Consider the following 23,976-nt stretch of genomic DNA (forward strand, 5'->3'; position numbering starts at 1 on the left):
TCCCCAGGAGGCGAGACGTTTGAAAGAGGCCTGTGTGATGAAGCCATTTTGACATTAGTGCCCCGTCAAAGTGCAAAGTCTCGAGGTTTTATTGCCAAGTGACACACACAGCAGACACTCCTGGCTTTGTGCTGTTCATAACCCCCAACCCTGACCCTGAGGGACTCCCACAGTCTTCTTGATCTCTGTTTGGTTTGAATTTTTATGAGGTGAAGTATTTTTATAACCAGAAAAGGCCATAAAGAGAATTTTTAAAGTCTGCCAGAACTGGGTAAGACTCTAGGGCTACATTAGTTTTGTCTCTAAAAAAATCATAAGTTGGGAGGAAGCGTAATGTATTTAATGTATGTCTTTAATAGAAAGTATTTTTTAAAGCCCTAGAAATTTAATTGACGTTTTTCTGGGCATTCTGAAGTAAGAAAGTATGGTTCAAAGGTCCTCATTGTCCCCCACACAACAGTGTGTTGTTACCTTTAAGGGATGGAGCAGAGAGTTTGAGAGGCGGACCATTAAGATATGAGCGAACTCTCAGAGAAGGGGCAATTGCTGTCTGTCTGACTGATGGCACCTGAGATGAGCAGAGCAAACACAGGAGCCTGGTTCTCTGTGCCAGGTGGTGTCAGCCCTTCCCCCTTTAAGCTCCCCCTTTCTTGGCCCTCACTTTCCTCCACTGCATCCTTCCCTATCCCCTGCCTCACCCCAAACCCTGCCCTGCAGAAAGGAAGGCCAGGGATGGAGTGAGATTATTTGACTTTGCACGGCATTTGTTACTTTTTAAAGCCTGAAGATTTAGTAGGTGTTTCTGTTTGGCTCTGTTAAAGGATAAAATGACTGCATTTGAATTTCACTCACCCGAGATGGTTCCTCCCCTCTGCCTGCAATGACCCTGGATTCTGGCTCACTTCTGGCTTCTTACTGGTAAGAATCTCTTTACTCAGTTAGTAGAAAGAAATATCAGATAGCTGTTGAAGAATTCATGCTTTTAGTTGGGTCTGGAGGTCACGGCAAAAGGCTGCTTTGACAGGAGCAGAGCAGTTAATAATGGCAAGAAGGTCAGGGGACCCAGCCCCAGCTCAGTCAGGCAATTCTCATCTCCTTTAGTGTCGGTGGCTCTTACCAAGTGACTTTTCTCCCTTTATCTCTGATGGGCCAGATCTAATGGTATCCCACCTGCTAACCTGTCATTGAGTTTTGAGCATTGGAATGGGAGTGGGTGATAGAAGGAAGAAGTTTTAAGCACACCAGATTTTTGGAGAGTCAGAGGAAACAATTCTTCCTGGATTTAATGATCAGGTGGGCTGGGAGACTGGCAGGCAGTTGAAAAGAAATGTGGTGGACTGGTGTACCCTCCTGGTTCTTCTCCGCAAGACCACTGTACAGAAATCTGTAAGAGTTTATGTGACCAGCCCTTATTCTGAATTGTATATGTCTACCATTTGATTATGATTCTATTGGATGGATCGATGGATGAATAACAGCCTTATTCTCAGTATTCATCCACTGCAGCAGACACTGTCAGTGCCTTGCCCATATTATCTCTACACACCAAAGGCTGCTTATTTCGCATACCTGCCACTCTGTCTCTGAGAGCCTTTGCCTGGCCAGGGGAGCACATGAGGCCTGGGAGCCAGAAGAGGAGAGTTAATGTTCTAGAAGTAGCCCTCAACCCATGGTGGATAGGGACTTGGTGGATAACAAGCCCAGTTGCCTTGCATCTCAGTTGGGGTGACCGAGGCATGTTTGCATGTTGCCCTCAGTGGTAACTACCTAATTACATATCCTTTAGAGCCTTTCTTTCCTTCCCTGTATCCCTTCTCCATTGCCCTTCCAATGTTTCCTGGGATCACCTTCCAAATGAACTACTTGTCCTGGAATCCTTGTTTTGGAGCACGAGTCTGTGGGAACCCAAACTAAAACCTCCAACTTACTGATTGCTCTGACATATGACTGAACAGTCCCCAGGGGTCACCCTTAATCTTCTATCTGCTTCCTAAAAACAAGAATAATCTAGTTGGAAGAATAGTGACATTTAGCCTCGTTGGAATAGTATTAAACCCTGTCAAAGTGCAAATTCACTAGATTTTATTGCCAAGTAATGTGCACAGCCAAACTTCCCCACCCTTGAGCTGTCAGTAACCCCCTCCCTGACCAGAGGGACTCCCACAGCCTACTTGATCTCTGGTTTGAATTATCATGCAGTGCATTATTTAGCCCACACCTAATTGGAATAGTATTAAACTCATTCTTAATTAATTCTCTCTGGAAACTCTCATCTTATTAAGTATTTAACAGAACTTCAGTTTCATTACTGAAGCTGATCAGAATCTGTTATTTAAGGACTGAAAGGAGGACAAATGTCAGACCTACAAGCCCATTTTCCTGGTCAACCTTCTCTGATGACATGGTTTTCCCATCTCTAAGGCAGTCATGTTTGTTAAAGGAACAGTCCTTTTAGCTTTTCTCTGATTATTAAGTTTCTTAATTCTCTACAGCTCCTCAGAAAACTTTTGATAGTTTCAAGCAACACTTTAAAGTGATGATTCTCTGCCCTAGGTGTGCATTGGAATCACCCGGGGAGCTTTTATTTCCAGGGACTCTTGGGACCCATGCCAGACCAGTCAAATGGCGGTGTCCGGGCAGCAGTAGTTTTAAAGGTCTCCAGGGGGTCCTAATGCGCAGCTAGGGCTGAGAACCACTGATTTAAGGGGCAGAGCTTCTGAGGCAATGAACACCAGCTGCCCCGGGAGCTGCAGCTCTGGGCAAAGCAGAAAGGGTTAAGAGTGTCATAGATGGCAGCCTCACGTGACAGCACACATCCTAATAATCCAGTCTCTGCACGTGTGGCCCCTCCACGCCTCACTCCACCTTCCACTCACGCTTCGCTCCCTGCACTTGAGCCAAGAGGCCTCAGGAAGCCTCTCAACGAGCTGCCCACGCTCTAAGGAGAAAACATCCACTATGCAAGGCAGTAACCTTTTGTTCCCATCAGAGAGCAAAGAACTCTGCTCCCCAAGGAGATTTCAAATCAGGAATTTTATTTTCTCGTTTGAAAGTTTGTGCCGTTGAGCCTCATGCATTTTCATTTCCCTATCTTCCAATCTGGGTAATTTGTGCTCCTGGCTGAACCTTCGGGTATTTTCTCAGCCCTGGTGGATGTGGCTGCTTTTATCCCTGGGGCATCATTCTAGAGTAGGAGTTCCTCATATTCCCAGAAACAAAGAAATCCAAAAAAAAAAAAAAAAAGAAAGAAAATGGAGCCTACAAGCTGTGACATCAGTCTACGACTGGCCTCTATTAAGCCTGGCCCTTAATGAGCTTAGGGCCTTGGAGGACTTCTTTAAGCTTGATAATGCTCTCTCATAAAACGTTAAGAAACCACAGTGACCGTTTGGGACTTCAAGCCAAATGATAACACAATTTAATTAAGTTGGTCCGTGAACTTTCCAAGATGTTTGTGGATTTTGGTGTGTACATGCATTTTTCTGAGGAGACAGTCTCGAATTTTCATACGGGTAATGTGACCCCACAAAGTTTAAGAATTCGCGATTTCACGCTTCCTCCCTCTCTCCCAAGAGCCGAAACACAGATGTTTGACCTGAGGGACTAATGCTGAAACTTTCAAACACCCTTGGCCTCCTCCCTCACCTCTTTACCATACAGGGGCTCTGGAATGTCATAGCATGTAAATTCCTGGTCTAGAGAAAGGGGATATAATGTCACAGAGCACCTAGAAGCAAAGGGTGAAGGGACAAAGTGCCCTGGCTCTGAGGGTCCAGCAGTCCTTCAGCATAAAGACCTGGCATGGATTCTCAGGTGGCCCACGAGGTTCCCAGCAAATATTGTCCAAGACAAACGTACCTGAAGGCTGAGGGCCAAGTTAGTCAGAATAACCTCCCTCTCTTCTGGAAGTAAGTGGGGTTATTTTCTTTCCATGAATTCTTAAAAAGGCTTGAGAATGTGGTCATCTGCACTGTCAGGCTTTCTCTTGCATCAAAGCAGACGCTGATGAGTGGAGGGAGAGAGAGCTGGAGCCCTCACCCTGGCAGACACTTCACTCCCTCACCTTGGCCAAGTCTCATCTCCTCTGTTATGGGGAAGTGATTAATGATGTCTCCCCATCAGGGTGGTGGCACAGGACTTTGTAACTAAGTTCCATAGAGGGGAGGGGAACCGTGAGTGTGGATGAGGGCATGGCGGGTAGGGGGCACATAGGGAAGCGACATCTCGTGACTGTCTACTTGTGCCAGGCCTGTGTTAGATCCAAGGATACTGCAGGGTGCACAGCTAGCTCAAACGAGGGGGCAACCACAGCACAGAGCCGTACTGGACAAAGTCCCCAACCCCAAGGGACTTACTCTTGAAAGGGGCAGAGTAAATCTTTATACTGCTGGTGACAGTGACTGCCAATCGTGCCCCTTTCTCTTCTAGCAGCACTGTCCAGTAGAACCTTCTGTGATGATGAAAATGTTCTATATCCACCCTGTGCAATGCCGTCACCATGAGCTACATGTGGCTGTTGAGCATTTGAAGTGTGGCTAGGCTGACTGAAGAACTGAATTTGACATTTTATTTGATTCTTTTAGATTTAAATAGCCACATGGGGGTAGTGGCTACCAGTATTGAGCAGTGAAGTTCTGGCATAGCCCCAATTTTCAGCTGGGCACACCGTCCCTTGAAATAAAGACTGTTTCACAGCCTCTCTTGCAGGCATGTGATAATGTTTTGGCCAATAGATGTGAGGGCACGTGTTGTAAGTGACTTCCACATTATGCCCTGGAAGAAAACGGCTTCCCCTGGCTTTCTACTCCTTCTTGCTGGGTGGAATGGAAGGTAGCCATGCACCATCTGGAACCAGGTGATGAAGACAACACCTTAGGGGCAGCAGAGCAATCAGATAGAAGGAACCTGCGTCCCTGAGGATGACTCCAGGTAGCAGAGTCCCAAGTCCAGCTCAGACGTCTACGTGTGGAGAAGCTAAGATTCGATTCTTTTAGCCACTGTTATTGTGGGTCTCTGACATCGAGCTGCACCGATATCCTATCCTAACGAATATACTGTCCTCCTCTCTCTTACAGAGATTGTGGGGAACAAATGTCCTAGTTATAACTTTGATCATGCGATTGCAAAGCTTCTGTCAGGTCTTCATGCAGCTTAAGGGCAGAACCCCGAAGTCAGAGACCTCTGCTTAGCAAAGCACCTTGGTGAGCTGGTAGATCTGCAAAGGTAGACGTGAGCTTAGTTGGGAGCAAGGGATGGAGAGCTAGATGCTATGCATGAGAAAGAAATCAAAATCCGGAGAAGACTGGCCCCTACAAAGGGAAGAAAGGCCTGGAGAGAGGAGAAGGATGCAACTGAGAAACAGCATCAAGATGGGCCCAAGGGATGGAACGGCCAGCGGGAAATTTCCCCAGGTGGCAGTAATTGATGGGCTTTCACACCAATGAGGTCTGTTGTTCCTGTTTTTCCTGTAACCGCTCCATTGCTCCAAGCACTGTTCTACGCCACTGCTTCATGTTGTGCTTTGGAGAAAATGAAGGATTTAGGGCAGTGTCCAGCCTGGGACAAAACAGTGGGGAGAATGGAGCAGTTCTAGGAGGCAAGACACACGGTAGCTCAAGAGTGCAGTGGAAGCAAGAAATCTGAAAAAAGAGGTGACTAGGAGACAAGTAAGCTCCTTGTGGGGAGGGGCACGCTGGCTTCCACCACATGTGGGATGGGGTCCTTGCCACTCTGCTTGATGCTGGAGAAAAGTGTCACCCCAGAAGTCTGTATAACCTGTGACATCCAGGCAGCTGACACTGGGTTTGCGGTTTCCTGTGGCACTATCTTTCCTCCTGGCCAGCTCCCAAACACCTGACAGCCAAGCAGAGAAGAGAAACAAATGTTTTCTTCATGCCTGCTCTGCATTGGCCTGGATGAAAGGAGATACGCTCCTCTTAAATCTAGAGCGCACAGTCATTAGGAAGAGTGAGAAAATCTGTAATTGGTCAGAAGGCCAAGATGGAATGATGAACCTCGTGTTTGGACACATAGGGAGCAGGACCTTGGGAATTCTGGATTTGAGATGGGCCAGAGCCCTACGTCTCAACTGGCTCCTGAGGCAGAGCATGTAATACTTGCAGAAAAGTGTTTGCTGTTGTTACTGCTAATAGTAACACTTGTGTTCAACATCCAAATATACTCTGTTGACACTTGCTCAAGTGATGGAATTTTAGGAGCTGTACCTGGGGCAATAGAAAGGTGACCGTTTTCTATGGTAACCCTCCTGAATACGGTCCTATCATTATCTTTAGTCAGGTCAAGGCATAGACTGAAGGTTGGGATCAATTGGGAGAAAAACATTTGGGGATAATAATCATTGATGTTTATTGCCTTCTATGTGCCAGTATTATTCTAAACACTGTATAGTCTATATATTCTTCACAACAAGTCTATGATGCTTTTTTTTTTTTTTTTTTGCGGTACGCGGGCCTCTCACTGTTGTGGCCTCTGCCGTTGCGGAGCACAGGCTCCGGACGCACAGGCTCAGCGGCCATGGCTCACGGGCCCAGCCGCTCCGCGGCATGTGGGATCCTCCCGGACCGGGGCACGAACCCGTGTCCCCTGCATCAGCAGACGGACTCTCAACCACTGCACCACCAGGGAAGCCCTATGATGCATTTTAACAGATAAGGAAACTGAAGCTAAAGCAGATTAATAACTGGTGCAAAGTCACACAGCTAGTAAGTGGTCTGGCAAGGATCTGAACCCAGGCCAGCTGCCATCAGAGTCCACACACTTAGCCACTACCATTTTCTGCCTTTTTGCTCTGTGGGTGTTGTACTTGGGCCTTGGGTGCACACAACCCTTCAGAACCATTCAGAGCCCTCCCACGAGCACAGAACCTAGAGCAGAGGGCCATAACCTCAGATGGCAGATATCCTGGGATGAAACCACATGGCTATTAAGGTGCAGCTTAGAAGGTTTTGTTTTTGTTAGCTACATACATCTGTTTATCAGCTTAGTTACTAGTCACATCATAAAAACAGTGTTTCCAAAGCACTTCTGTTATTTGATGTTTCAAGCAGTTTGGATACCAGGCAAACAAGAATTTATTGTAATTCGAACAATAAAGGGTCATTTTTCAACCTCAATTTTAATTTTACTGAACTTGTAGCTCCCTCATCTTGTTATTTGTTGCCTGCCAAAATAACGACACCCATTTTTATTAACTTTTCCATTTAGTGGGAAAATATGTCATTTAAATATATATGGATAGTAGTTCTATTGAATACAAACCTTAATGAAGCTCATTTTGGAGCATAGCAGAGTATCTGATTGAAGATTGTATACATGGTATATTTCTCTCTATCCTTTCTTAGGTTAATAAATACCTAGAGACCAGCTTAACTGTCAGCTTGACTCTTTTATCGCATACCTATCCAAGTACGTAATGATTCTGGAAGACAATTTCTTCTATTTTGAGATAGCATCACTAATCCTAGAATTAGAATTTGAGGTTTATCTGATACTGACTTTGCATGGTCAAAAAATACTTTGGAGATGATGATATTAATTTTTAAAGAGGGAGGTCCAGGATGGTCATCCTGTTATATAAAATCTGTATTTTAAATTTGTAATACGTCTTAAGTTCTGTATTTTGGCGTATATTGAACCCATATAACTCCATTGGTAGAAAGCAAGGAGAAGGTTTTAAATTTTTCTGTTGTATTAGCAGTTACATCAGATGTTGCAGAGGAGAAGGTAGACTTGAGCAGCTTGTAAAAGTAATGCATTTGATTTTCATTTTGTCAGATTCGTAGAGTGATTTGAGGATTTAACCTCATCCTAAAAAGGCTCTAAGTGAGAAGCATGTCAGTTGTATTGAAAAGGGCCTCAAAAGACCTTCTCCCTGCAGGATTCAGAACTTGTACGGTATCATCAGCTAATGTCAGTGCCACTGGTGAAATCTGGTTTCTCAGATAAAACAGGATCCCAAGAAATGACATTTACAAAGTGTGCGTCTAGGCAGTTTGGAGCAAGAATTCACACTGCAGTCCTCACTGCTGGCACAGACCAAATTGTGAACGTTTTTAGCATGAAGAGCTGGCGCTTAGCTCTGACCCCTGTGGCTAGAACCTGTGAAGAAACAGATAAGGGGTTGTACAGTTTGCTGCTAATAACCATGTTCTCTCGACACTGTGGAATTTTGCACAGAATTACCCAGAAGGCATACAAAAATGCTCCTTACTTCAGTAAAACCCCCTGTGAGTGAAAAATACATAGTGATCATTGGAGAGATTGGAGTTTCCTTTTTCTAAAGTTTTTGGAGCAGACTCTTAAGTTTCTTCCCACCCAGGGAAAAACTGCTCCAGCACTTAGGCGGAAAAAAGTAAAATTTGTTTGTTTTCAGTGTGAGTCATGACAAACCTAGGGATTAGAAACTTAGGAAGAGGAAAGCTTATCTGAGTGAGGATAGTAGCCAAAAACCTCAGAGCAGCGTTGGACAAAAGATCCTTTTCAGACGTGTGTGTCTGATGATGTTGGGATACCCTGCACCCAACTACCCACACTTTGTTGGGCTACACGATGCCTCAAAGGCTCAAACCAGTCTCCTTTTAGGTGAAGGCACATCTCCACAAAGTCAAGTAAAATGTTATCTGGAAGAAGGGATGTGTTAATCCAACATTGCTGATTTTCAGACTCTCAGAGTCCCTAAGGGAGAGACTAAGGACGGGTACGTTTGGAATGTGGTACTGAGTGGAGAAGGGAAAGGGGATCCAGTAATGGGTTCAGAGCATGAGATGGGCAGTGCCAGGCATGAAGGAGGACCTGGGTAGCCCAGGAAGCCTGGGTGCCTACGTTTTGGGAATAGGAGGTGAATAGAAGCAGATCATCCCAGGCTGCCTCTCCAATGAGTCCTCATTGACTATGACACAGGTATACAGATACTTTAAAACCAGCTTTTCATAAGCTGTTGTTAGGCAACACTTGTCCTCATCAGTCACAAAGCCTCAAACCTCGCTGCACCACACAGTGGTGTGACTCTTTCCGTCATGTCTACGCAGTTCTGGTTTCAGTGTCTCTGCCGATCACAGGCGTTCTGGATTGTTCCCTTCCAAAGTGCTCTGAGCACAGGGGCAGCGGGGGTACCTGAAATCAACAGAGGTTGAGACTCATTGCAACCATCAGCCCTGACCTGCTCACATGGATTTTCCTACCAGAGCTGCCCTTAATACCTAAATAACCAGGCAACGTTTCCCCCTCCGGCCCCACTCCACCGCCTCCTGCCCTCTAATAGGGGCGGGAGGCGAGAGGAAAAATGTCAGTGAGTCTGAATTATCCTCACCCAGGACAATAAGCCCTGTAATAACCAGGAACCGTTGGGGTTCCCCTAGATATTTGTTCAGCATCCTCCCTTCACGCTCTGCTTCGCAGATGCATCACTCATCAGGCCCTGAGTCATGGATGATTTACCAGCTTTTTTACCAGTCGCATTACTTCACAGTGGGTGGAAGCTTCCAACTGGCCTGTAGCCCTCCGAGGCTAAAAAACAAGCCTATTTTCTACCACGTTGAGCTTTTAGGCTCTAGCAGTTAATATACCTGAGCCCCAAAGGGCGTCCTTAAAATAGGGGAGCTCCAGATAGTAGCCCTGACCCGTAGACTGATCTGTTTCTTGCCTAAATTTTAAAAGTCCAAGTCTGCCTTTCCCCCTCTTTCTGGGAAGCTGACCTAAACAAGTAAGGATGTGCTATAAATGTCTTTCAAGACTTGACTTGTAGGTTCTAATTATAATTAAGGCGATAATAATATTACTTTGTATTTTCACTGTGCCTTTCTTCCAAAGTGCTCCAAGCACTCTCAGCTGTGAGAGTCCGTTTGTGTCTACTTGCAGATTCTAATTACACCTTCTTTGGATTCTGGTTCCGAACTAATTTTCCTTCCCAGAGCCTGGGGCACAAGGTTCGCATCACCGGGCTAACTTTCCTGGGTGTTTGGCCTGCCCTCCACCCTGTTATCAGATGGAGGAGCTTTTCACCTGGTGGCTGAACCTGACCTTGCAGGGGGTAGGGTTCAGAAGCGCTGCGTGACTCCGTCCTGTCCCTTCCTGCCAGGATCTGGGAGCCTCTCCACTGGTGCCCTCATTTCCCAGACTCCCCGGTGCCAGAGTGAGCTCGACTTCCTGCCTCTGCCTCCAGGGACAGGCCTCTCCTTTGAACAGGCTGGAATCCTAAGCCTGCCCTCAGTGGACTCTGCACCCTCCTTGTCCCAGCTCCAGGGAAGGGATGGGCTTGGGCCTGCTCATGTCCCTGCTACTTTGTGCCAGTGTGACTGGGGGCAAGTGTCACCCAGAAGCTTGGTTTTGTCTTCTGGGATCCCTTAAAACTCGTACTGTGGGTTTTCCCCTGGCCCTGGAAGGAAACTCAGGCAGGCCCTCTGACTTTTCTGGTCCCTCTTAGCTAAAAAAAAGAGGCCTGTGGTCATTTAAGTCACAAAATAGAGTCTCAATCCAGAAATAAAAATGTCCAGTCCTATGTAATAATAAAAACTCTGAACCAGATTTAAAGTTGAGGTCTCTCCTGGCTTCTAGGTCAGGCCAACCATGGGAGGGAGGGCAGCTGTGTTTCACTTTCCTTCCCTACTTCTTCTCTTCCCTTAAACTGCTGACTGCATTTTCTGACCGCCACCCTCCCAAACACACACACACACACACACACACACACACACACACACACACACAGTTGGAGGAAAAGGGAGGTCTGGAGAAGGGAGCAGGAAAGTTCTAGGAAGGGCCTTTTCAAGACTTGGCCAGTATTACAGTTCAGTCTTCAGAGACCTCCCCCCGTCAGCATCCCTGGGTTCTCTCACCTGTGGACCCCTGGACAACAAGATCTAGATCCCAGCAGTTGCTTATACTCCCTGGAAATTCAGTGATGTCTCTGCTTCTCTCAGCTGAGGTCCCTTTACCCCACCCCTAGATGACTCGGGAGGCAGCATCCAAGTCCCCATGCTGCTTTTCTCAGCATACATGGTCTGCTGCCTGCATTCTTTGACCCACACCCATTCACCCAATCCTGTCTCCTCAGTCTGCCATCAAGGTGGCTAGCCAGTCCATGTAGGTTTCCCAGGCTGGTCCAATCCACTGTGTCCCCCAAACTGAAGGTGACACACATTAAGTTCTCCATAAGCTCCTCTATTGTGAGGGGAAGCATGTGCATCTCTTCCACTTGTGTGAAAGGATGATGGAGGTCCTCAGCATACCATCAGCTTTCTCTAAAATTCTCAGTGAAAATCTTGCCTCTAAACTCACTTTCTTAAGTCTACTTTTAAGTTGGATGTTGAGAGGACATTAAGAATAATCTGTTTTTTTTTCCTATACCTTTGTACCTAATTTTTGAACTTTGAACTTTGTACCTCATGTTGAATTGTGGTTTCTTTGGATGTAGCCCAAATCTGGTAGGAGAGGGATGCATGAGCAGAAATCCTACCTGGCCTCCCTTTGGGATTTTAACATCACATGGTCCCTAGAGCATTTCCAAGTTAGAGCTTTTATGAACCAGTGGTGTTAGATCTCTGAGGAAAATGGAACTAGGGTTTCTGTATGTGTTTCCTTGTGAAAATCAGTATAGCTGGTCCTCCTTGGCCTCCACCAAAGTGTACTTAGGCTTTCCAACTAGGGCAAGAGACCCATGGTATTTGAGTCCATTTTACGAATGTATCTTGTGAATGCCTGATACCCAGAAGGAGTTTATCCCATTCAGTCTCAATTCACTTCCCTAATTAAGATAGCTCTGGTATGTCTTGGAATACCTACCCTTTCTATTAGTATCCTCTAGGTGTCTAAAAGAACAATTTGGAGAAGCATCTAGATATTTTGAAAAATGATGGTCAAAGAAAGTGCCCAGTATATTACTAATGTCCCTTCCTTATAAAGGTAACTGTATGATAGAACACCTACTAAATTCAGTACCAGAAAATATTTCTATCCATACTTTATTCTTACTCATACTTGTAAGCTTCCTTTTATTTGCCAGTGAGGAAATATATAACCTGATGTATTTCTCATTTTGCTTTGCCTACCAGGAAGCTCAGAACTAAATTGAATGTTCCATTGCAGTAACTAATTCATTCCAGGAAGCTGGTATATCCATCTCATTCCACTTTCATTTGGTTTCCATCATTTCTTTCTCTCTTTAAATGTTTTGTTATATTTTTCTATATATTTTAACATTATAAACCACCTTCAGTCCTTTTCTTGAGGTCATCAGGATACAAATCCTAAATAAACATGAACAAAACTTATATTTGTTCATTCCTTCAAACATATTTGTTGAGGGACTTCCCTGGTGGTGCAGTGGTTAAGAATCTGCCTGCCAATGCAGGGGACACAGGTTTGAGCCGGGTCCGGGAAGATCCCATGTGCCATGGAGCAACTAAGCCCGTGCACCGCAACTACTGAGCCTGTGCTCTAGAGCCCATGAGCCACAACTACTGAGCCCATGTGCCACAACTACTGAAGCCCACGCGCCTAGAGCCCGTACTCCACAAGAGAAGCCACTGCAAGGAGAAGCCCGTGCACCTCAATGAAGAGTAGCCCCTGCTCTCCACAACTAGAGAAAGCCCACGTGCAACAACGAAGACCCAACACAGCCAAAAAAAAAAAAAAATAAATAAACAAAATGTTATAAATAAATATATATATATTGATTGATTGATTGATTGATCACCTTCTATGTGCTCAGCATTTTGCAAGTCTTTCCCCAGAGATGGAGAGGAGATGGCACCACCAGCTGCCCTCCCTGCTCTTGGAACTTTAGCCAAACTGTAGAGAGAGAAACAATGGAGAGCAAGCAGATCTTCCCTCCCCTCATAGAGCTCACAAGGCAGCAGGTTTGCGTGCAGGGGGAGGGGCACTAAAAACTCAGGGCCCGGGGTCAAGAACCTGAGAAGGAAAGTCAGGAGATGATGGAATTATGGATGGAGTTATGGAAGCGAAGGGAAGTGCATTTCCAAAGAAGGGATAACCCTGCTACAAAGAGACCAAGGAAGACAAGAGCTGTGCCCACTCAGAAACAAGGTCATTAGCTACTCTGTCCAGAGCAGTTTCACTGGAATATTGGACGGGTGATAAAGAAGTAGAGACAGCAAGTGTAGACAATTCTTTCAAGAAGTTTGGCTGTGGCAGAGAGAGATAGGGTGGTTGCTGGAGGAGGGTGTGATGGCTGTGCTCGGAGTGGACTCAGCCCCAACAGGGAAGACCATCTTGATACCTTCAATGATTATTTGAATTTCTGTTGAGTTCCAAGTCTTCTTGTGCTTAGAGTCAATACCAATTTCCCAGAAAACAGAGGGTGCCAGGATGCCTGGGCTATCAGGTCAAGGAGACAAGGAAGGGTTCAGGCACTTGCACTGCTAGCTGGTTGGCTGTCTTCTCTTCCCTTAAATATCATGGTGGCTGTGGCTAGTATCTTCCCTGAGTACCCAAGATCCCAGGAGCATCTAAGGACTCTATTCCCAACTCTGACGTCTGGCGCACTTGGCTGCCTGTCCACAGCTGGCCTCCATCCCAGCCTTCCAAAATCTGCACAACCAACTCCTCCACACAGCAGAGGGAGAGGGGTGCCAACAAGCCCCATGAGCGCAGGAAATATTATTGCACTATTGCAGCCCTGGGTTCAAGTCCCACCTGGCTCTGTTCTGGTTGCTTTCTTTATTTACCCTGCACTAGCTTGATTCATCTTAAGGATGGCTCCATTGACCTAGGGAAGCAGTCTGCATTGTGGTTTTAATATTGTGAGCCTAAGAAAAGAGCCAGATATCTTCAAGGCAGACAGAAGGCCTGTGCAAAGCTTTTCCAAATTTACTCTCCAAATTGATGAAAGAAAGGCGGTGACTTTCTCCAAAATCACAGTGACACCATATGTAATGACATGACATTTCACCTCCCCTTCCTATTCTGTCATGCACTTACCTTGTACATCATATCAACATTCAATCAACTCCCATTTTATAATGAGATTTTTGCAATTACTTGCATTTCTTGCTTTTTCTTGGCTGCTAGGAGGATCATATTTTGGGTTTATTTTCAGATATAGCAACTTTCTTGACTTTTTTGTTGGCATCATCCCTTGTCCACTTTCTTTGGCTCTTTTCTTACTTTGCTCATATTTTATTTAGTTCCTAGATGTGACACTTTTGGAAGCTGCTTTATATCTTTTTTGAAACTGAGGTAGAGAATAAATAAAAATCAATAAACGATTATGCATCCCTTTGTTTTGTGAATTCATTCTACTTCCAGCTCACACTCATTTGTGGTATAGGAGGGATCCTTAACCTGTTTTCAGCGATAAACTTGCTATTTCACTGAAGACTTCAGGCAGGTGTGTGTGTAGCCAAAGTGTAGAGAAGAAGGAGAGGGCTGTGCAGTGGTAAATGGCTTAGAGATCACCCGACTCTGCTCAACAGGCCTCAGTTTCCTTGCTCTGCACACTCTTCTCCTAATTTCCCTGTTTTATTGGTTGGACCAAAAAACTCCAGAGGGAGCTGTGTCTATTCCTCAGTTTAATCCATCTCTTGAGCTTTTGATTCCAATGGTTTCATTTTTTATTCTAAGACTTTCAATTTGGTTCTTTGTTATTATTTATCAGTCACAGAGTCAGTTTTTATTGTTATAAAGTTATATGTGCTCATTGTTAAAAGAGGCAAATAGTCCTGTAAGGGGATCCTGTGTTCTCCTCCCCAGAGAAGTCACTTTCAGCTCTTTCAGCTGATTGTTTGGGGTTTGCTCCTCCATCTCTAAATAACACATTTGTGTTGTTGTTTCTCGTCTGCTTATTAGTTTGTTTTGGTGGGCGGCATCATGTTGCAATCCCACTGTAGAAAATAAGGGTTTAGTTCTCTTTCATCCTCATGCCCCACCAGCCACCCATCCTGCTCCATATTCCATCCTTCCAAGTTTTCTCCTTATTTAATTAGATTGATTCATTGTTTAGATTACTGTGGTTATGTAAACACCTTTGATTGCTGGGCCCTGTAATGTACTAAGAATGCTTTTCCTTTCCTGTAACAGTTTTTGATTTCCATGGCATCAGTAACTACTTTTCTCAATTGCATAGTTTTCTATGAATTTCTCTCTCATTTAACCCCAACCCTCTAACAGTTGTTTCAGCCTCCTCTTAGCCTGTTCAAACATATCAGGTATCCCATCAACCTTGTCTTTTTCTTATTAATTCAGAGATTAATTAGAATTCGTATTCAAAATACTGATTTACGTATTCAAAATACTAATCTTTTGCTACTTACATTTCTTTCAAGTATCTTCTCTCATTTTATATCTTGTTTTTCACTCTTTTCGTGACATGTTATGGTAAATACATTTTTATGTATTCAAATTATGAATGTTTTCTATTTTTACACATTTTGTGATTTATGGAAATTTTCCTTACTCAGTGTTCATAAGAACATTCTACATTTTAAATAAAATGTTTGTTTTGCCTTTTCAATCTACTTAGAATTGATTTCTTTGTGTGGCATGTTGTAGGAACTCTATTTCTCCTTTTTTTTTTTTTTTTTGGTATGTTGACCAATTGTCCTAGCCCCATTAAAAATTTCTTTTTCTTCTAGTGTTATTGAGATATAATTGTCATACAGCACTGTATAAGTTAAGGTGTACAGCATAATAATTTGACTTACATACATCATGAGATGATTACCACAGTAAGTTTAGTGAACATCTATCATTTCATATAAATACAAAATTAAGGAAATAGAAAAAATAAATTTTTCCTCGTGATGAGAACTCTTAGGATTTACATATATAACATACATCTGTGTTAACTATATTTATCATGTTGTACATCAAGTCCCTAGTTCTTATTTATCTTATAACTGGAAGTTTGTGCCTTTTGACGCCTTCATCTAATTCCCCCTCCCTCCCACTCCCTGGTAACCACAAATCTGATCTCTTTCCCTATGAGTTTGTTTGTTTGTTTGTTTGTTTTAGAAGTATAATTGACCTACAACGCTGTGTTAGTTCCTGGTGTACAACATACTGATTCAATATTCCTATACATTTCAAAATGATCACCAGAAGTCTAGTTACCATATGTCACCATACAAAGATATTATATAACTATTGACTATATTCTCCACATTGTATATTTCATACCTGTGACTCATTTATTTTGCAACTGGAAGTTTGTATCTCTTAATCTTCCTCACTTATTTCTCTCCTTTCCCTACCTCTTTCTCTTTTGGCAACCAGCTATTTATTTTCTGTATCTGTGACTCTGTTTATGTTTTGTTATGTCTGTTCATTTGTTTTAATTTTTAGATTCCACATATAAGTGAAATCATACAGCATTTGTCTTTTTCTGTCTAACTTATTTCACTTACATAATACCCTCTAGGTCCATCCATATTGTCGCAAATGGCAAAATTTCATTCTTTTCTCTGGATGAGTAATATTCCATTGTATATACGTCACATCTTCTTTATCCATTCATCTATTGATGGGCACTTAGGTTGCTTCCATATCTTGGCTATTGTAAATAAAGCAGCAATGAACATAGGGGTGCATATATCTTTTCTAATTAGTGTTTTTATTTTCTTTGGATAAACACCCAGGAGTGAAATTGCTGGATCATATAGTAGTTCTATTTTTAATTTTTTGAGGAATCTCCACACTGTTTTCCATAGTGGCTGTACCAAATTACATTCCCACCAACAGTGCATGAGGTTCCCTTTTCTCCACATCCTCACCAACACTTGTTATTTGTTGTCTTTTTGACAATAACCATTCTGACAGGTGTGAGGTGATATCTCATTGTGGTTTTGATTTGCATTTCCCTTATGATTAGTGTTATTGAGCATCTTCTCATGTGCCTATTGGCCATCTGTGTGTCTTCTTTAGAAAAATGTCTATTCAGGTCCTCTGCCCATTTTTTAATTGGGTTTTTTAATTGATGTTGAGTTCTTAGTATATTTTGGATATTAACCCCTTGTTGGGTGTATTGTTTGCAAATATTGTCTCCCATTCACTAGCCTGTCTATTCATTCTGTTGATAGTTTCCTTTGCTGTGCAAAGGCTTTTTAATTTGATGTAGTCCCATTTGTTTCTTTCTGCTTTTGTTTCCCTTGCCTGAGGAGAGAGATCCAAAAAAGTATTGCTAAGACCAGTGTTAAAGAGCAAACCGTCTATGTTTTCTTCTAGAAGTTTTACGGTTTCAGGTCTTACATTTAAGTCTTTAATCCATTTTGAATTTATTTGTCCCAGCTCCTTTTCTGATCATCCCATTCCTTTCTTTACTTATCTGTAACGCTTGCTCTGTTATGAATCAACTTGTTCTCGTACAGTGAGTTTATTTCTAAGTTCTCTTCCATTCCCCTGGAATGGTCTCTTTGCCTATCCCATCCCCATCAATTCTCCCCTCCCCCAAGTCTTCATTGCTAGAGTTTTACAGTCCATTCTTGCCATCTGGCAAGGCAAGTCCTCTCCCTCCTTCTTCTACTTCTCCCTCTTCAGGATTACCTCTCCTTTTTCTGGCCCTTTGCCCTTCCATATACATTTTATAAGCAGCTGAGATTTTTCTGCAGAATATCCACAAAATATTCCCATTAAAATTTTGATTGAAACTGCTGATAAACTTGGGCAAATTGATTTTCATATTAGTGAATCTTCTTATCCTTGAACCTGATTTATTTTTCATCTTGACGCCTTTTAAACCTATCTTTTAATGAACTCATATTTTTACATCGAGGTCAAGACAAGTTTTTAACAGTAGTATCACAGCTTGGGTTTCCACATTCTGTAGATAATATGAGATTAGATCTCACCTTATACACAGTACAACTCCCATTCACCTCTGACTTTGAATTCTCTTTTTGCTTCTGCAACTTGGTGATTTTCCTTTCTTGACTTCATGCCTATTTATATATTAAAAACACTTTGATTATGTTTTATCCAGAAGTTCTTAAGTGTTTGGAGTGAGTCAAGGGCTTCCACTTGTGTGTTTATCATCTTTAGCTGAAGTCCTCCCTAACTCTCTGCCACTTTCACAAATGAACCAGAGCTTTGGAAATTCTGTGATGAGATGTTATGACTTTCTAAGATTGGCCATGTCCGTCTGGGCTAATTCTCATCCTTCTCCTTTGGGGCTTCCTTACTTGTATGAATTGCCAACAAGGGCACATCTAATTCTTCAACGTTCTGATGACTTTTAAGAAGCATTTAATTATAGTAGAAATAAACCTATTAAGAGCTGACTGTTAAGGTTGTGCATATTTTATTAGTCACTTCCTCATGGATGGAAAAATTCAGAAACATCTATGGTAATAGCCAATAGCAGAACTTTTCTGGACTGCAGATCACAGGTCTTCATTCTCTTCTTGAAGTAAACAAAAATGCTCATTAACCCCAGAGGCTATCAGACAAATACCCATTGTGCTGACCTTGCTTGACTCCTTTTAGAAACGATGCATACCATTAAATTAATCTGCAGAGCTGTGATCCCAGCCAGCAACTACAATGTCAGTTTTCAGCAAGCTCTTGCTGAGTAAGAAAACAGAAGATATAACCACGTTGGTAAGAAAGTCAATGTTTTAGTTACAGGGCCACGGAGTTGTGTTGCTGGCTGCCTTCTGCAGAAAAATCACAGGCAAACATACTTCCTTTCTTGAGATGATCACACTCAACAGACCCACACTCTCTCCCCAGTACACAGTACAGTCAAGTGAAATATCTCATAGATGAGTTGGGAAAGTTCTCTAACAGAGAAGCGTAAGCAGAGGATATTTCACAGAGAATTTAAAGCACGGTGCTATCTTGAAGGGAACAGGAAACAAAGAATTAGAAGACAGATTTCTGTATCTCAGTGGGCCCAAGTGAATTTCTGCTCTGTGGGGCTAGATCTTCATTTGGTATCAGAATGAATGGGATTCTGAGAGTGTTCATAACTCTCAAAATAAAAATATGACAAAAGAGTCCTAAATTCCCATGGTAAGATGATAAATCCTGTTCAAAAATAATAATGATAATGATAATGGAGTAAAAAGGTGAATTAAGAGGGAAATGGCCCCATTGGAGGGAGATTACCTGGTGTTTGGAGGAGTAGAAGCTGAAGCAGCCCTGCCTGGCCCCCTCCTCCCTTCCAGGAAAAGAAGATAGTCCCTGAGCCCGAGAAGGGAATGATGGTTTGGGCTCCAGGAGTCTTTGGGACGCTCAGGTTAATAGAGTCCCTGCTTCTTTGCAGTCACCCAGAGAGATGTCTCAGTCTCAGAGGAGAATAGCTAGGAGGTAAGCTGGAGGGCTGGGGAGGTGGGGGGACTGGGGTGCTAGGGGCTCTGGCTTCCAGCCCCTGCAAACACTGTGAACCTAAGCAAGGAGTGGAGGCAGCAGTACAGCCCCCCTCTGAGTGCTCGGACAGTGAACACATCAGCAAGTGACCAGTGTGGGCTGAAGGCCAGAGAGCCTCCTGGTTAGTTCTGCTCTGTGTGAGGGTCCTCAGACCTTCTCATGACTTGAGGAGAGTACGCTAGCCCCAATAATGAATAAGATGTAGAAAGCAGAGGCTCAGGATAAGATGTAATTTGATTTAGAAAGTAATCGGGTAATTCTGTACCCAAGTGTGGTGTTTGAAAACACTTACCTACCACCAAAAGCCACTTTTTTTTTCTTCGCACTTATATGCGAGGCATGGAGCTAAATATTCATATGCTTAATTCTTACAAAAATCATTTCAATGTACATATTACTATCAATTTAGACATGGCTTTGAGGGAGAGCAATGTCTGACACCCTACATCCTAGAGGGCAAAACTATTTAAACTGTTGAAAACAAGGCAGTGTGTGGATTTTGCTGTGTAAGTAACGTAACATGTGACATAAATCACATTTCTACCTGTTCTTTGTGCAAAAATTGCCAGCTTTCCATTAAGATAAAATATAAAAATGAAGAAAAACAATGAGTACTCTCCTAGGAGAGGATGAACAAGATTCAGCAGGATCCTGGATTTTGGAATAACTAACCCACTCAAAAAAATGAGCGTTTAGAAGCATGACCATGCACGGGCTGCCCCCCACCAAAATAAAACCCTCCAGTCCTGGCTTCTTCCCACTTTACAAATGAGGGAAATGAGTTGCAGAGAGGTTAAGCACCTGCTTAAGGTCACACCGCTGATAATGAAAGAGACAGGAATTGAACTCAAATTCATAGGATTTCAAAGTCTATGAAATTTTAGAGTTGAAGTCAATCCTTCCCTTTCCCTACCTCCCCATGATGTTTTGATGACCTTCCTTAAGATCTGATCACTTTCTTTCAAGATTACTCATTCTCTGTCAGGAAAAAGAATTGCATCTTGGCCCCCTGCAATGACATTCCAGGTTGGAAGCAAGAGAAACAGTTGCAGAAGCTGCACTGATATCCCTAGAGTTTTCATTCTTTCCTTCTGGAAGGAAGGTGGTGTTGGAAGCACACAGAACTACAATGTCTTCAGCTTACTGCTCCCAAAATGCAGTTTCAGAGCCACTTCCGTCCCCTCCTCCTCCACCCAGAGCCAGCCAGACGTCCTCCCGCCCACCTACCATGTGCTGGCCATGTGTAGTTAAGCTGCCTGTCCCTAGCACCTCAGCAGCGTGGCAACAGCTTGGGCCTATCAGTAATCGGCTGCAGAAACCTCGCTGCTCATCAGCACCCCTGCATCTCGAGCTAGAAATAGCCCTGGTGTTTCCATGTATCATAAAGAGCAGAACAGGGGTGGATGTGGGTAATTGTTTTTTTTTTTTTTAGAAAAGCTGTTTGATACTAAATAGTTTTTCTTTTAGGCTGTGTACATGAGTTCTTTGCTGTGTTGATAGAGCCTCTGCACATTTGGGGAAAGGAAGCCTTATGCTGCCAGCCAGGACACAGACCTGGGCCTGCAGCCTCATAGCCCTGCTGTCGACCATCCCATCCCCCTTCGTCTTCAGGGAAACGGGGTGACTCTTTTCCCCTTGCTGACAGTTTTGGTTTTAGACGTCCTCTTACAAATCTCCCTGCTCCTACTAGGAGACAAGCCCTTATCACTCTGAGAACTGGGTGTGCTGGAGTGGGTATGAGCGGTGGGTGCGGGCAAACAATGGTTCACAGAGAGTGAGGCCCTCAGAGTGGGCAACACTCCACCTCTCTGCTTTCTGACTGAACGCTAAAGGCAGGTTCTTTCCACACCCTCCTTTATTACTTTGTCAGTCTTCTTCAGAATGTGAGGATTCCTCACTAAAGGGCTACCTCCTCCTTGGGGCCCCTTTGACACAGCCTCTTGCCCGAGTTCATTGTCAGCGAGAAGAGGTTGGCTAGATTTCAGCCCCTACTTCCCCCTTGTCTGGGTGCCTTGTGGAGGATGTGACCTGCACAGCCATACAAGGAATCTCTTGTCCTCTCTGCCCACCTCCTCCTGCCAGTCTAAAGATGGGCATTTCACACATCCACGTCTTCTTTCCACGGTCCATTTCCTCAGGGTCAGAGAATCAGCCGCATTCTATGAACCCCCCTCTCCTGAGCAGTTTTAATCTGAGAGCTACCAAGAAAGGAAGGGTCCCTAGACGCCAAGGATCCACATTACAAGGGAGGATTCTTGTTACCAGGTTGTTAGCTCAGGCACCTGTCACAGAGCTTGCAGTTTTCAAACACTGTGGGACATTAGTCACCTAGCTTTCAAAATGTAATTGCCTGATTCTCCTATAAAATCTCCTTTTCTGGAGTAGGATATAATAAGGGTTAAATAAAAACAGAAGAAAGACAATTCTAAGTCTTGAATAGACTGAAAGCCCTTTATTCATTCTTTGTTCACCAAATGTGTATCAAGTGCCCATTGTGTGCCAGGAACTCTGCCAGGTGCTAGGATACAAGAGTGAACCAAAAAAGACATGATTCCCGCCCTTATAAAACTGACATAGTCAGGGAGAGAGAGATTAAACAAAGAATCCTACAAATGCGTATAATTACAAGCTGTAAAAATTCTGTGAATGAACAGTACTCACTGCCCTTGAGGACAGAGAGTATGTCTTATTTGTCTTGGTATTTCCAATGCTTTTTACTTAGTAGGTGCTAAATGAATAGTTGTAGAATCAATGGATGGCGGGATGGCTACAGGAAAGAAAGAATGATTGTATAGCAGAAGGATCATTGAAAAGTACATCATTAATCAGATTTTGTGAGGATTGAGAGCCATTACTACTGGTCAATTTTCTCACCTTGGTTATTAAACTTTCATTGTAATCTGAGATGATCAAATCTCTCTGCAGGTCAGCTGTAAATTGGAGTGGTACACAGAGTCCCAGGCATGCGTTATCTCCTCACCAGACCTTGTTTGTTACTCTCTGAAATATTTTGACTAAATGTACATTTCTGGAAACAAAGTAATTTAAATAGTCCTTCAATAAGGACGGGCAGAATCTGCTGCAGGTGCTGTGTGATTTCTTTCACCTTTAGTCTTCATAGCCTTCTTTAGGTTTTCCTCTGGGCTTATGTCATTGTGGTCATCTCTGAAGCTCTGATTTCTACTTGTTTTGGTTGAAGACTCTTTGGTTACAAGATACTGAAACACAAAGGAACTAAAATATTTGTAATTAAGGAAAGGGGAAATCTCCTAGGAGTGTCAGTTTAGAAAGTAGGCATAATGATTCTGTCTCTCTCTCTCTCTGAAACCATGATGCGTCTCATCTCTTCTTTGCTCTGTTTGTCTTCTCCATTCTCTTTGTAGGCTGCCTTTCTCTGCAAGGCTCTTGTTAGGATTACATTGAATCTATAGATCAAACTGGGAAGGACTGACATAGTGACAATACTGAGTCTTCCTATCCATGAACGTAGAATATCTCTCCATTTATTTAGTTCTTCTTTGATTTCATTCATCAGAGTTTTGTGTATGGATCTTGTACATATTTTATGAGGTTTATACCTAAGTATATCTCTTGGGGGATGCTCATGTAAATGGTATTCTTTTTTATTTCAAATTCTACTTGTTCATTGATTCTATATAGGAAAACAATTGACTTTTGTATATTAACTTTGTATCCTGCAAACTTGCTATAATCACTGATTAGTTCCAGGAGTTTTTTGGTCCATTCTTTGGATTTTCTACATAGATGCTTATGTCATCTGTGAACAAAGACAGTTTTATATCTTCTTTCCCAATCTGTATACCTTTTATTTCCTTTTCTTGCATATTACATTTGCAAGGATTTCAAGTACGATGTCAAGCATGATGATAAGCATGACGTTAGCTGTAAGGTTTTTGTAAATTGTCTTTATCAAGTTGAGGAAGTTACAGCATTTTCTAACACATCAATTTTTTTCTACCTTTAATTACAGTTATTTCTGTTAGCATCTTGCCTCCTTTGACTTGAGCTGTTCTCATTGGGTCTAGCACAAGGGCTGATTCCTATCTATTCTTGGCACTCAAGGACCTGCGTACGTTCTTTGGGAGTATACCCCATAGGTAAGAAGCTCTGGAGTTCCCTGCTGAATCATGGAGTCCTTTGGGACAGTCCCTCTTCCTAGGACACTCTATTGGAAATGAGGGTCCAAAGGGAAGTTTGTTGTTGTTGCTGCTGCTGTTGTTGTTATCCAGGGGTTACAGGAGATGGCGCTGGCCTCCAGAAGCTAAGATGTAAGGAAACATTCCAACTGCTGAGGATGTGGGGGACAAGTGAATGGGATAGAGGAGTGCCTCCCAGACATCCAACCCCTGTGGACAGCATATGAGTTAGAAGATGCACAGCTTGAATCTAAAATAAAGGACTGTTTTGAACATTCTTCTGGATGTCGAGCCTGTGCCTGGCCAACTGAGATAAACCATGGTACTCGTCTCTTCCTGTTATAGTCAGTAGATTTGTCCCGTTTCCCTAGAAAAGAGGAAAAAGCCCGGGGAAAGGGAACAGGAAGAGGGAAGAGAAACATTCTGTTTTGCTATGCACATAACCAGGGCATACAACCTGCACAGCTGTGCAGAGTGTGGCCCA

At 43.3% G+C, this 23,976-nt stretch overlaps 1 long non-coding RNA gene across 1 annotated transcript in view; it reads left to right on the forward strand.

Moving 5' to 3' along the window:
* Nucleotides 1–23,976, forward strand: part of LOC115864023 (uncharacterized) — a 66,599-nt gene that overhangs the window by 14,791 nt on the left and 27,832 nt on the right. Inside the window, exon 3 of the long non-coding RNA XR_004043772.2 lies at nucleotides 822–918. This is a non-coding gene — a long non-coding RNA (uncharacterized lncRNA). The remainder of the gene's footprint in view (nucleotides 1–821; nucleotides 919–23,976) is intronic.

Source organism: Globicephala melas, chromosome 12, assembly GCF_963455315.2.
Source record: "Globicephala melas chromosome 12, mGloMel1.2, whole genome shotgun sequence".
In the NCBI taxonomy this organism is placed as follows: Eukaryota; Metazoa; Chordata; class Mammalia; order Artiodactyla; family Delphinidae; genus Globicephala; species Globicephala melas.